Here is a 14,632-nt window from a genome sequence, read left to right as displayed (position 1 = left end):
AAGGCTGTCATTCAAACAGAAAAAGAAGATACTGTGTGGTTTAAAATCAGGAAGGGAGTGTGTTAGGGTTGTATCTTTTCACCATACTTATTTAATCTGTATACTAAAAAAATAATCTGGGCTGTATGAAAGACTTGGTAACAACCTGTAATTTGAAGATGACACAACTTTGCTTCCTGAAATGAAGAGGACTTGCTGATGAAGATTAAGGACTACAGTCTACAGTATGAATTATATCTCAACATAAAGAAAACAAAAATTTTCACAAGTGGACCAGTAAGCAGCATCATGATAAATGGAGAAAAAAGTAAAGTTGTCAAAGATTTCACATTGATTGGTTCCACAATCAACACTAATGGAAGCAGCAGTCAAGATATCAGACAACATAGAGCATTGGGCATATCTGCTGCAAAAGACCTCTATCAAGTACTGAAGGGCAAAGCTATCTCCTTGTAGACTAAGGCATGCCTGACACAAGCCATGATATTTTCAATCACCTCATATGCATGTGAGAGCTGGACAATGAATAAGGAAGACCAAAGAAGAGTTGATGCTTTTGAGTGTGGTGTTGGCAAAGAATGCCAAAAATACCATGGATGGCTAAAAGAACTAACAGGTGTATCCTGGAAGAAGTACAGCCAGAATGCTCCTTGGAAACAAGAATGGCCACTTGGTCTCACCCTTTGGTCATGTTGTCAGAAGGGACCATTCCCTGGAGAACGGTAAAATGGAGAGTCAGTGGAAAAAGGGGAATGTCCTCAGTGATATGAATTGACACAGTGGCTGCTACGATGGACTCAGGTATAGCAAGGATTGTGAGGCCGGCACAGGACCAGGCAGTGTTTTGTACATACGTTCACTATGATTAGGAGCCCACTCAATGACACCTAACAACAACAACATAGAATGTTAACTGATCTTTATCATCCCCTCCAATTCTATCAGGCTATGCCTTCTTGAGACTTCAGAATGAGCCAATTCACATACTGTTAAATATCCCGATACTAAAGCTGTAATATTTTATGTTTGTTGTTGTTATTTTCCCCTACTATGTCTGGAGTTTGATTTATTTATTTGTAAACCAAAAGGTCTAGGTTACTTTGAGGCATGCCTCTGCCTCCTGACTCATGTAATAAATCTAACACAAATATAACTGCAAAGATGTTGAAAAATAATGCTGAACTCTAGTGCAGGTTTTTGAAGGAATTTAAAGAAGAATTATATCCATAAACACAGCAAGATTTTTAAAAACTCTTTTTTGAAGTCATCTTTCTTCCCTCAAATCTCATAACATAGGGCAGCTATTCCATCTTTCTCTCTCCTTTCAGCCCCCTCATTCCAAATGCTCTCCAGTTCTCTTTTCTTTCTCTCTGTGACGCACCCCCACCCCATGCACCCAGGCAACCTCTTCAAAATTCTTGCATGCGATTAGGATTTTTGCCAACATACACTAAGTTGTTTGCTCACCGACTTGTTGCTCTAGCTAATCTTCTTGCAAGGTGAATTTTGGTGGAAGTTTGGTAAATAGATTATACATCCATGCAACAAATATTTACTGAACTGGGGAGGATGGGGGTCCACAGGGAAAATATGAAATGTATTTTAAATTCAGATTTCAGTTCCAATTCCATTTTTGTCCTAAAATTTAAGGAAAAAAAGAAAAACCTATCCCAGAGGCCTCATTTAACCTAGGCCATATGTAACCCCCAGGTGGGCTGCTGGTATCACAGCCTCTACATATAACATAGTATAGCTGCTCATGAAGAAGCCAAGGCCCAAGGAGAGGATCAGGCAGCTGTCATATCTGGCTGCATTGTAACCATTTGGAGTTCTTTCCTTGGCTGCCTGGAGGTAGATGCTGCTGATCCCTTGTAGACAGAGATCAAAGAGCCCTGCAAAGAGGGTGAATTACACCTCCTGGTTTATGCAGTCTAACTGGTGGTTCAGCACCAATGTAGGAATAATTGAGGAAACAGTCTTACACAGCAGGAGAAAGGCTTCCAGGAAGATTCAAGTTAAAATATTTAGTAGTCACTTGTTCTGGAGGAGAAATAAGGTCCCATATTGAACCTCAAGTCTGAATAGTTACTTTTATTTATCTGAGGTTTCTCCCCTCAGATAAATAAATTGACTTATTTCAGGACAAATTTATAGATTTTTTTTTGTAAGTGACCAAGAGTTCTCTGTCCTTGGAGGTAATACTACCAAGATACCATCACCTCTCACCTTTTAACTAGTATTTCTTCTCTTAACTAGTATCACTTTCTCTGCTCTTTTCCATTCACCACACTTTAAAAGACAAAATTAAAATTTGAGTATGTCACTCCTCTACTTAAAACCTTTAAACAACTTCCCATTTATTACTAGGATAAACATCAGATTCTTTATCTGATCCACCAGGCCCTGCACAGTCTGGTCCCTGCCCCTTCTGCAACCTCATTCATGCTGTGTTCCCATTGGTCCCTGTAGTAGCCACTCTGGCCTTACCTCAAAAATTCTCACTGCTTTCGAGTTGGATCCAATTCACAGTCACCCCTCCTTGGGTTTCTGAGGTGGTATCACTTTGGAAGTAGATTGCCCCATCTTCCTTCCAAGGAGTGGCTGGTGGGTTTGAACCACCAGCCTTCTGGTTAGCAGTCAAAAGCACTGCACCACGAGAGCTCCTGGCCTTATCTCAGTTCCACCAATGTTCTGGCTTCTACTCATGGCCTTTCACATGCTGTTCCCTCTACTGAGAGCACTCCCATCCTCTATACTTTAACTTGTTGATACATACTATTTTTTCAGTCTCAATTTAAATCTCACTCCCTATGGGAAGGATTCTTTTTTTTTTTTTTTTTCTTTTTTTTCATAGCAACACCTATCACAAATGAAATGCTACTTTTATTATTTATTTATTTACTTTTATTGTGGTGAAAACATATACAATAAGACATTTGCCAACTTAACAACTTCCACACTTACAGCTCAAGGACACTGATGACATTTTTCATGTTGTGCCACCACTGTTGCTATCTTTTTCCAAAATATTCCACTCTGGAGGCATAGTGCCTAAGGCAATTGACTGCTAACCAGAGGCTGGAGGTTCAAACTCACCAGCCACTCCTCAGAAGGAAGATTGGGCAATCTATTTCAGTTGAGATACTGCCTTGGAAACCCAAGGAGGGGTCACTAGGAGTCGAATTGACTCGATGACAGTCAGTTGTTTTGTTTAGGTTTGGTTTTTTTAGTACAAACTCCATGCTCCAGAAACAAAAGCTTCCCCTTTCCCCCTTCCTCCTACCCTTGATGAAATGCTCATTTTTACAATGTTTTGATTAAAGTCAGTCTCTCCCACCAGAGTATAAATTCATGAGAGCAGAGGCTAAAACTTTGTGTTGTTGCTTAGTTTTGTTTTCCCACTAACTAGCACAAGGCAGAGAAAATATGGGAAGGGAAGAAGGAAGGAAGGCAGGAACAGAGACAGACAGGAAGGAAGAAAGGAAGGATGGGAAGAGGGAGGGAAGAAAGAAGTAAAAAGGGAGTGAGGGAGAAAAGAAGGGAGGGAAAAAGATATGGACCAAAGTTCTGATCCATACATCTGCAGGTAATAAGCATCCATACCTTATATAAAAAGAAAGGAAAAAGATTAATAAACAACAACCAGAAGGTTCAGAGAGGTTGTCTAGCTCATATAATAAGCAATTAAACCCATATTTGACCCCAAATCCCTGTATGCTCCATATCATTGCCTCAGCTCTGACACAACCAATTGCTTCTCCTCAGTAAAATCTCTCCTCATGCAGGAAGCCTCCTATACCTGCCCCCAGGTCACAATGACTTTTCCCTACAAGAATCCATTACTATTTACAATCTAATTATATAATCTCCATGTATTAGTCTTAGGTTGTTCCATGTATATCATTCCTATCCTCGCGTTGAAGTTCTAGACTCTTGATGATATAAGGACTTGTTGGGAAACAATTCATGCTATTCATGTTCAAAAGTTGACAAGGAATACAAAAGAGCTATGAATAACCTTTATTCTGGATTATCATTTCAAGGATATTTGTATAGCATATAGTCTTAGAAGGCAGAAGTAGTGTCTCCCTCCAGTACAAATGGCAGGCATGCTTACTACCCATCATAAAACATTTGTCTTCCCTCAGTATACGTTCCCTCTCCATGTCATATTTGTATTATCCTATGGGAATTGGGGCTCAAGGAATTGGTAAGAATGCTGATATTTTAATTCCTACTATTTCTATAACTAGTAAACTGCTCTTGTCTCTAAATCAGAAATTGTGTGTCTTCTGTCAGTACTCATGAATCTTTGGCCAACTAGTCATTTTGTGATTTCAGATCCTTCTCAGTTCTCTACAGGATCATGCCTAACACTATTCCAGTACTCTCCCCAATGCCTAACAAAGTCCTCATCCCATAGAAGGCCCTCAACTACAGTGGCAATGTCAAACAATAATGAGAGCCACCCATGCTCAGCATTCAAATTTGGAGATCAAACTATTAGTAAATATTCAAAACTCAGTCTCTTGAGGGGACCAAAATCATTTCAATTAAATTTATCAGCAACTATTAACCTTATTACTTAAATTAACATTGAACCAGTATTCTGTAGTGGTTAAGAACATAAGTTCTAAGGTCAGACTTAGTAGCTGCATGACTTTGGACAAGTTTTATAATCTCTCTGTCCTTCAGTTTTCTCAAGAGTAAAATAAGAATAATAAAAGTACCTTACCTCAGGAGGTGAAGACAAGATAACATCTTGCTAATACACTCTGGTAGCATAGTGGCTAAATCACTTGCCTGCTAACCAGACGGCTGGCGGTTCAAACCCACCAGCCACTCCTCGGAAGGAAGGTTGGGCATTCCTACTTCCGTAGTGATACTGCCTCGGAAACCCAAGGAGGGGTCGCTATGAGTCGGGGCTGACTCGATGGCACATAACAACAACAACAATACACTCTACCCAAACCCTCTACAACAGAGATATGGAAAAATGGAGTGAAATAGATATAAAAAAATAAGCTTGGAATTCTGAGTATCTAATAAGAAGGTAATGAATTAGATTGAGTGTTGATTGGAAAAGGAGACAAAGTTAGGTCACTGATTGAGGAGAGAAAGGAAGGCAGAACCAGTTGAAGCATAACCATTTTAAACACAAACATCAGACACAGACGAGGAGGAAAAAAAAAAAAAAGGAAAAAAAAAAACTTCATAGAATCCACACAAGGATAAAGATACAGTGTGGACAGATTGAGAGGCATTCAAGGTGAGCTGAGGGCATGTGGGAGCTGAGATAGGAAATTGCAGACTTATAGTAGCACAGATAGCCATGGAATGATGAGGAAGCCAGGGAAAAGGGATGAAATACCATTAGCAGTGGGTTTGCTATCTAGTTGAGTGGAATTTCCTCGTGGAGTTTCCAGGGTTGGTGATCTTTGCACCAACCTGTCTGCCTTTGCAGACAGGCAGACTACCTGTCTCTCCCACAGAGTAGATGGTGGGTTTGAAATACTGGCCTTTTGGTTGATAACCAAATGCTTTAATGACTACACCACAGTGATTTGTATGAGGAGCTACACAAGGAGAAAAGCCTGGGTCGGGGAGATTGAAGAAGCTAGGCTCAGAATGATCTCTTGCTTATTGAATCTGGGCAAGAGCTGGGTAAACAGCTGCATGTGCCCACAAGGGCATCAGACCTATATCAGTGCATCGAGATTGGAGAAATACACTCCTCAACCTAACAAATGCACACCTTCCCTGCATATAGGAGTAAATACTCCTTCCACCCCTTCTAGCAGATAGAAGCCGAAACTAAAATTTACCTGCCCAGAGCATGAGGCAGATCATCTTCACACTGAACACAAGAGGTATACCTCTGCAACTTCCTCTCTCAGAGACGTACACTAGTGCCAGGCACCTTCCAGTTCTACAAGAGGAAAGGCTCATGTTAGGGCATTTGGAGAAGATAATCTCAGGGTGGCCTTTCACTAGAATCTGGGCAGGAGCTGGATAAATGGCTGCATGTGCCCACAAGGGTGTCAGACCCATGCCAGTGAATCACAACTGGTGAATCACACTCTTTGCTCCAAAGATATAGCTTCACTGTGAATAGGGGCAAATTTTCTCCCACCTATCACCAAGCTACTGGCCAGGAAAATCCTGCCCAGATCCCCCAACCACCTCCTCTACAACCTAGCCACAATCAGCAACCTATTCCAAACCAATAAACTCAGTGGCTTTGACTCTCTCTTCCTGTGCTTGCATCACTGGCTAATCTGTTTCACCCTGAACACAAGAGTAACACACCTGAAGCCTTCTCTCTTGGAGGTGCCCGCTCACACCAGGTTCCTTTCACCTCTGCAGGCATATGCCCCAGTGGATCACGGTTTCTGCCACAACTGCCAGCACCCAGGCTGCTGGCTGACCATAACTACAAACCCCCTCCTCCTCAGTTTCCTTGTATTTCCCTTATTTTCCTCCTCTCCTTCTTCCTTGTTCATTTTTACCAATCTTTTATCTCATCCACCACCTCTTTTTCTTTTTCTTTTTTTCTCTATTTTTATTTTTTGTTTTTATTCTTTCTTTTCTTCTTCTTTTCCTTGGTTTTCTTTTTTTTTTTTTTTCCCTTGCCCCATCCAATGGGAAATGCCTTAGGCACTACACCACCAGAGCTCCTATCCAATGGGAGCAGCACATTAGCTATCCACTAGTAAGTCACATCTACTGCACCAACCACCTAAACCAATGGACAAGCACCACCACCAGCTCCTGCACCACTGAGTCAATGACAGATGGTGGACAACACCTGTTCATTCCAATTGCAGCTCCTATTCACAACAAAGACCCACAGCCACATTCCCGCCAGTTACTCCATCAAGTTGGAGACAGCTGGGGAATGCCCCAGTGCTGACAAGCTAACAACTAATGAAGAACATCTGCCCTATATAATTGGATATACTGAAACAAAGCAAAACAACAACAACAAAAAAATATATGCTGAAACAAATCAACAAAAAAAGACAATTTCACAATATCTCAGAGACAATAGACAACTTCATTTCAAACAAAGAAACAGGACAAAATAGTGAAGGCAAGTAATCAAACTAAAGAACTACGGAATCTCCCTGAGGAAAAGCAGGTAATAGAACTACCTGATAAGGAATTCAAAAGATTATATATATGTGTGGGTGTGTGTGTATAAATAATGTTCCAAGAGCTCAAGGAAACCATAAACAGAAGCAAGAAGAAGACAAACAATACCTTTGAAGAATTCAGGAAAATCATACGAGAGCAAAATGACAGAATAAATAGATTAGAAATCATACAAAAACAGCAATTAGAAATCCAGAAGATGAACACTAAAATTACAGAGATAGATAGCACATTAGAAGGACAAAAGAATAGAATCAAACTGGCTGAAGAATACATTTCCCAGCTAGAAGACATATCCCTTGATACTAGCTTGTATGAGGAAAAATCGGTAAAAAGATCCAAGAAAACCTAAGAGTTATTTGGGATGGTATCAAAAGAAATAATATGTCTGTTTGGAATTCTAGAACAAAAATAAGCAAAAAAAGAAAAAAGAAAGAAAGAAACACAGAAAACTGTTGAAAAGTTGGTAGCAGAAAAGTTTCCCAATATCATAAAAGATGAAAAGATATCCATCCAAGAAGTTCAATGAACCCTATACAGGATAGACACAAAGATAAAGTTACTAAGGAATGTCATCATGATCAAACCTTCCAAAACCAGACAAAGAAAGAATCTTGAAAGCAGTTTAGGAAAAATGAAATGTTACCTACAAAGGGAAACCAATAAGGCAAAGCTCTGATTTCTCTCCAGAAATTATGTAGGGCAAGAAGACAATGGGATGACATATAGGAAACCTTGAAAGAAAACAATTGCCAATCAAGAATTATATCCAGAAAAACCATCTCTCAAATATGGTGGTGAAATTGGGACATTCTCAGGCAAATAGAAATTAAGGGGATTTGTAAAAACTAGGCCAAACCTACAAGAAATACTAAAGGAAGTTCTTCCAACAAACAATGGAAGACAACAACTTAAGATTAAGACATATGAAAACACCACCCAGAAACCAACCCAGCAAAAGAATTTTCAAAACTAAAATAAGCTTACAAAATGGAAAATAGAGAATCAGAGGAATCAATCTGTAAATAACACCAAGAACAAAGCAAATAGAGGGAATTAAGGGTATAATTACAAAACTTCCAAATGGGGAGGAAGTTGGGATGATACCAATGTAAAACAGACAGTTCCAAACTTAGGGAGATAAGAATCTACTACAGAATAACCATAAATAAAATTAATATGACTTCAAATCTAAAGAAGAAAGGAGAAAGTCACAAGGGCTTAGTAAACACAAAATCAACAACAATGAAGAAAAGAGAAAGAAAATTTGATAACAAAATGAACTCAACACAGGAAAATATTGAGAACAAAGAAACCATCAACAACAATAGCAAAAAAAAAAACGATAGCAACAAATTCATACCTATGTCTAATTACACTGAATGTTAATGGATTAAATGCACCAATCCAAAGAAAAAGAGTGACAGTTTGGATAAGAAAAGAGCCATCAATATGCTGCCTACAAGAGACTCATCTTAGAAGCAAAGCTAAAAATAAACTAAAAATCAAGAGATGGAAAAAATATATATATCAAGGTAATGGCAACCAAAAAAGAGCAGGAGTGACAGTATTAATTTCTGATAAAATAGACTTCAAGGTGAAAACCAGCATAAAGGACAAGGAATTCCATTGTATGATGATAAAAGGACAAAGAGGACATAACCACAATAAATATCTATGCACCCAATGAAAGAGCTCCAAAATACATAAAGCAAACACTAACTAAATTGAAAAGAGAAAGACACTCTTTGATGTTGAACCATCTTTGGATACTGCTGTGTAGTAAATTATTTAGTGTGGCTTTTCTAGCCATAAGCCTTTGTAAACTCTGTGGTGGAATTTGCTATGAACAACTGAGGAGCTCCAAAATCTCCTACTACTATAATAGTAATAGGAGATTTTAACCTGTTACTTTCAATGAAGGACAGAACAACTAGAAAATAATTCAACAAATATTGCAAAGATCTCAACAACACAATCAACCAACTCAACCCCCTAGACATATACAGAACTCTCCACCACCCAACAAAAGGACAATACACATTCTTTCCCAGTACACATGGATCATTCTCCAGAATCAATCATATGTTAGACCACAAAACAAGCTGCAATAAATTTAAAAACATCACAATATTACAAAGCTTCTTCTCAGGCACACAATGGTATAAAATTAGAAATCAGGGAAAAGATCAAATGCATGGAAACTGAATAATACAGTGCTCAAAAACTATTTGGTAACAGAAGAAATAACATGTGAAATAAAAATATACCTAGAAACAAACAAGAATAAAAACACAATGAACCAAAACTTTTGGAACACAGCAAAAGTGGTACTCAGAGGTCAATTAATAGTCATCAAGGCACATATCAAAAAAGAAGAAAGATCTAAAATCAACACTTTATCCCAACAACTCCAACAATTAGAAACAGAGCAACAAAAGAAGCCAACAGTCTCCAGAAGAAAGGAAATTATACAGAGCAGAAATCAATGAAGCAGAAAAACAGTGGTAAAAAAAAATCAACAAGCCTAGAAGCTGGTTTTTCAAAAAGGTCAGCAAAATTGACAAACCATTGGCAAATTTAACTAAGAAAAAGAAACAGAAGATGCAAATAGCACAAATAATAAATGAAATGGGCAGCATCACAACAGAATAAACTGAAACAAAAAGGGTAATAAAAGAATAAAATGAACTGTACTCCAAAAATTCAAAAACCCAGAAGAAATTGACATATTTCTAGAAACATAAGACCTATCTAAATTAATACAGACTGAGATAGAAAACTTTAACAGATTTATTACAAAAGAAGAAACTGGGTAGGTCATAAGAACAAAAACTCCCAAGGAGAAAACGTCTTAGCTGGATGGCTTCACTGGAGAATTCTATCAAATGTTCAGAGAAGATATGACATCTATCCTACTCAAAATATTCCAGAATACAGAAAAGGATGGAATACTCCCAAATTCATCTATGAAGCAAAACTGAAATCAAGACCAGATAAAGATAGCAATAAGAAGGAAAACTACAAACCAATATCCCTCATGAATATAGACATAAAAATCTTCAACAAAATCCTAGCCAATAAAATCCAACACCATATCAAAAATAAAATAAAATACTCCATGACCAAGTGGGATTTATAACAGGTATCTGCAAAAAAGGCAGGAAGGCCACATCTTCTGACCTCCTCTAACCCCACAAGAGGAAGACAGAAGCACTGTCAGTAACCAAAGGCCTATTCCTGCAAGGCCAGACATGCTGCCTCTCTCCAGCCCTTTCTCCAACCGTTCTTCCCAAAGCACCCACCACCTCTCCCCTGGGTTTGATAATTCACTGCAGTGGCCACACAGAACTCACAGATTACGGGGTTTATTAGGGAAGCACCAGGCTACAATTCAAGTTCAGGAAAAATGCTCAGTCTCTCTCCCAGCCCAAAGTCTCTCTCAAAACAATCTCTCACAGTCTCTCTCCTAACAGTGGGTGTCCCTCAGTGTCTCACTCAGCAATGCGTGTCTCTTACGTCTCTTTCCCAGCAGCACATGTCTCTTTCAGCAGCATGTTTTCCTCAACCAGCAGTCAGAGAGAGACCTCTTCTACCTTTAGGAGGCCTCTTTTTGAGCCTGGCAGAGTGACCAAACTAACCAATCATAACATCAGAATTCTAAGCACCTGAGAGAAAGCAGGAACTTCCCAGAACATCGCTTTGTGTTGCACCCAACATAAATACCCCAGGTGGATAACTTTTACAATCTGGAGCTCCTCAGTTGCTCACAAAAAATTCCACCACAGAGTTTACAAAGGCTTATGGCTAGAAAAGCCACACTAAGTAATTTACTACACCGCAGTATCTAAGGATGGTTCAACATCAAAAAAACAATGTAATTTACCACATAAATGAAACAAAGGAAAGTAACCATATGATGATATCAATCAATGCAGAAAAGGCAGTTGATAAAATCCAATACCTATTCCTCATAAAAACTCTCAGCAAAGTAGGAATAAAAGGGAAATTTCTCAACATAATAAAGGACACATACACAAAACCAACAGCCAATATTTTTCTCAATGGAGAGACACTCAAAGTATTAAGAGAACAGGAACCAGACAAGGATGCCTTCTATCACAACTTCTATTCAACATTGTATTGAAAGTATTAGCCAAGCAGTAAGGCAATAAAGGGAAATAAAGGGTCCAAATTGGCGAAGAAGAAATAAAGCTATCTCTATTTGCAGATGATATGATCTTGTACATAGAAAACCCAACAGATTCAACAAGAAAACTACTGGAACTAATTGAAAGATTAACCGAAGTGACAGATCAACATATAATAATCAGTTGAATTCCTGTACATCAACAAAAAGATTTCTGAAAAGGAAATAAGGAAAACAATACCATTTACAATAACTACCAAAAAGATAAAATGTTGTTGCTGTTGCGTGCTGTCAAGTCAGACCTGACTCATAGTGACCCCTCCTTGGGTTTCCAAGCCTGTATATCACTACTGAAGTAGATTGCTCAACCTTCCTTCTGAGGAGTGGCTGGTGGGTTTGAACCGCCAATCTTCTGGTTAGCAGTCAAGTCCTTTAGGCACCATGCTACCAGATCTTAGGAATAAAGCTTACCAGGGACACAAAAGACCTGTACAAAGAAAACTACAAAACACTACTACAAGAAACTATAAGGAAACTACATAAATGGAAGAATATATCATGCTCATGGAGAGGAAGATGGAATATTGTGAATATGTCAATACTACCAAAAGTGATCTATATATTCAATGCAATCTTGATTCAAATTCTATCAGCATTTTTTAAGGATGTGGGAAAACCCATCATTGATTTTATATAGAAAGGTAAGAGAGCTCAGATAAGCAAAGCACTACTGAAGAAGAAAAGTAAAGTAGATGGTCTCACATCCTGCAGTCTGAAAACCTACTGTATAACCATGCTAACCAAACAGCTTTGTATTCGTACAGTGACAGACATGTAGACCAATGGAACAGAATGGATGATCCAGAAATAGATCTATCCACCTGTGGACTGCTATTTTTGACAAAGGGCAAAAGCCTGTGGAGTACTTTTTTGGGGGCTGAGGGGTGAGGAGGAGACAGTCTCTTTAACAAATGGTGCTAGCAAAACTGTATATCCATTTGCAGAAAAATGAAGCAAGATTCATACCTTACAATATACACAAAAATGAACTCAAGATGGATTAAAAACCTAAATGTAAAACCCAAACTATAAATTTCATCAAAGATAAAATAGGGGCAAATTAGGGGCCCTAATTTATGGCATAAATAGACTATCAAGCATAACCCAAGATGTACAAACAGCAGAAGATAAACTAGATGACTGGGACCTTCTAAATTCTTATGTGTGTCAAAAAACAAACAAAACCAAACACAATGCCATTGAGTCAGACCTGACCCATAGTGATCCCTCCTTAGGTTTCTGAGGCAATATCACTATGGAAGTAGATTGCCCAACTTTCCTTCCAAGGAGTGGCTTGGTGAGTTTGAACTGCCAGCCTTCTGGTTAGCGATCAAATGCCTTAGGCACTCAGCTATGTGTCTTTTGACACACATAGCTCCCTATGTGTGTCAAAAGACTTCGCCAAAAGACTAGAAAGAAAACCTACATATTTGGAAAAAATATGTGGCAATGATGTATTTGACAAGGAACTTATCTCTATAATTTATAGAAAATTTCAGTACCTCCACATCAAAAAGACAAATAATCCACTTCAAAAACAAGCAAAGGACATGACCAGGCACTTCACCAAAAAAGGTATTTAGGCAGCCAACAAATACATGAATAAATACTCACCATCATTAAACATGTAAATCAGAACAAGGAGATATCATCTCACCCCAGCACTAATAAAAAAGTTCAACCAGACAGAAAACAACAAATGCTGGTGAGGGTGTGGAGTGATTGGAACTCTCATAACTGCTAGTGGGACTGTTCAACCACTGTGGAAAATGGTATGGCATGTCCTTAAAAAGTTGGAAACAGAAATACCATTTGATCCAGCAATTCCACTATTAAGTACATAGCCTAAAGAGGTATAATCCAGGATATATGCACACCCATGTTCATTGCAGCAAAATACACTATATCAAAGAGATAGAAACAGCCCCAGTGCCCATGAACAGATGAATGGATACACAAACTATGATATATACACACAATGGAGTACTATGCAATGTTAAAGAATAATGAAAAATCTGCAAATCACCTCACAACATGGATAAGCTTGGAGGATATTATGCTGAGTGAAATAAGTCAATCACAGAACAAATATTATATAAGTGCACTATTATAAAAGTCAAGGAAAAGTTTACACAGGGAAGGAAAAAATCTTTGTTGGCTACTAGGGATGGGAGGTCAGGAAAGAAAAAATTGCTGACTCGTTAAAAGATATGTGCTGATTTGAGCAAAGGGAAAGGCATTATAACCAAAGTGTGCAAATAGCACAATAACATTAAGGAAAAGGAAGATTCAGAGGGGTGCACAAGAAGTGCAGACAATAAAGGTAGATACTATTACATATAAAACACTGCATTATTAGTAATAACAAACATTAATCTATGGGTGGATACATAGATAGAAAAGGTATCAGTAAGCAAACGGGAATACACCCATGACCATATATATAGGCTTGACAGGTGATATTCCTACATTGGGAAATCTGGTGGCATAGTGCCTAGGGCATTTGACTGCTAACCAGAAGGCTGGTGGTTCAAACCCACCAGCCGCTCCTTGGAAGGAAGATTGGTCAATCTACTTCCATAGAGATACTGCCTCAGAAACCCAAGGAAGTGTCACTATGAGTAGAAATTGACTTGATGGCAGGGAGTTTGGTTTATTATTATTATTATTCCTACATAAGCATATTTAAAAAAATCCCATCTACATTATAGAGCTAATGGGGGACAAAGTTAATATAACTTCTTAGGCATTAACCAAGCACCTTAAGAGTGAGTTTGTCAGGCCTGCAGGGTCTGGACCATAGTTGTGGAAGACATCAACCCCAATTGGTACAACATAGTACATAAAAACATTATTCTACATCCTACCTTGGTGAGCAGTAACTGGGGTCTTAAAAGCTTGCAAGTAGCCATCTAAGATGCAACTATTGGTCTGTCCTCATCCAGAGCAAAGAAGAGTAAAGAAAATAAAAAATGTATGAAAAAAAATTAGTCCAAAGGATTAATAGCCCATGGGAAGCTCTGCCTATACAACCCTGAGAACAAAAGAACTAGATGGTGCCCAGCTACCAATGCCAACCACTCAGAAAGGAATCAAAAGTGGAGATCCTAGATAGAATGGGAGAAAAAATGTGGAACAAAATTCAAAAACATAAAAAATACTAGGATTACTGGTTGGATAGAGACTGGTGAAACCCCTAGACTATGGCCCAAGTCACCCTTCAGGCCTATAATTAGACTCACTCCTGTGGCTTAACTCTTTGTACAT

This window comes from Orycteropus afer, unplaced genomic scaffold (genome assembly GCF_000298275.1).
Source record: "Orycteropus afer afer isolate SDZICR_OR568_19922 unplaced genomic scaffold, OryAfe1.0 scaffold00187, whole genome shotgun sequence".
Lineage (NCBI taxonomy): Eukaryota > Metazoa > Chordata > Mammalia > Tubulidentata > Orycteropodidae > Orycteropus > Orycteropus afer.
This window is presented reverse-complemented; position numbering follows the sequence as displayed.